Below are 707 nucleotides of genomic sequence, written 5' to 3' on the forward strand. Positions count from 1 at the left end.
GTACCCACGAATAATATTATACAATCACAACAAAATAACTAAAATAGTTATCCTAGGTTTTTAATATGTAATTTCGTCCAAATTTGTACTTAAAATGACTATAAAAATAAACTGTGTGAATGTATTTTTTAGATTTTTTGGTAACAGAATTAATTACTTACGTGGAATCTTGTTTTAAATTTTTAACTCTTAGATACAAAAATTGAACATTTTATAAATTTTTAACTACAAAATAATTTTTCAAATTAAAATTTGATCTTTAAATGCTTATAAAAAAAAATTGTGCCTATGTATTTTTAATATTTTTCAACTGATATTGTAACAATATATCAGGAGCTTTGTATTACATTTTTACACTTTTTGGCCCAACAGATAAAACTTAATTGATATTTCTAGAAAAAAAAACTAAAAAAATTGAAAACTGAAAATGTCCGTAAACAGCTCAAAAAGAGTCAAAATATTTTCAAAATTGTATGGTGTATAGGAAATGCTAATATAAACATTCAGTAAAATTTTCATGTATCTGCAGTTATTCGTTTTTTAATTACAACAAAATAAGGAAATCGCTACATGAGAAATCGAGTGAATATCCAATGTTGTAAAAATTTGAATTTCAAACGATCATAAAAATTTAAATTTGACTTTTCTATAGATATTTTTTGTTTGATAAAGGTAGATAATCTTATAGGAATCTTGTATTACACTTT

This window comes from Acyrthosiphon pisum, chromosome A2 (assembly GCF_005508785.2).
Source record: "Acyrthosiphon pisum isolate AL4f chromosome A2, pea_aphid_22Mar2018_4r6ur, whole genome shotgun sequence".
NCBI classification, from domain to species: Eukaryota; Metazoa; Arthropoda; class Insecta; order Hemiptera; family Aphididae; genus Acyrthosiphon; species Acyrthosiphon pisum.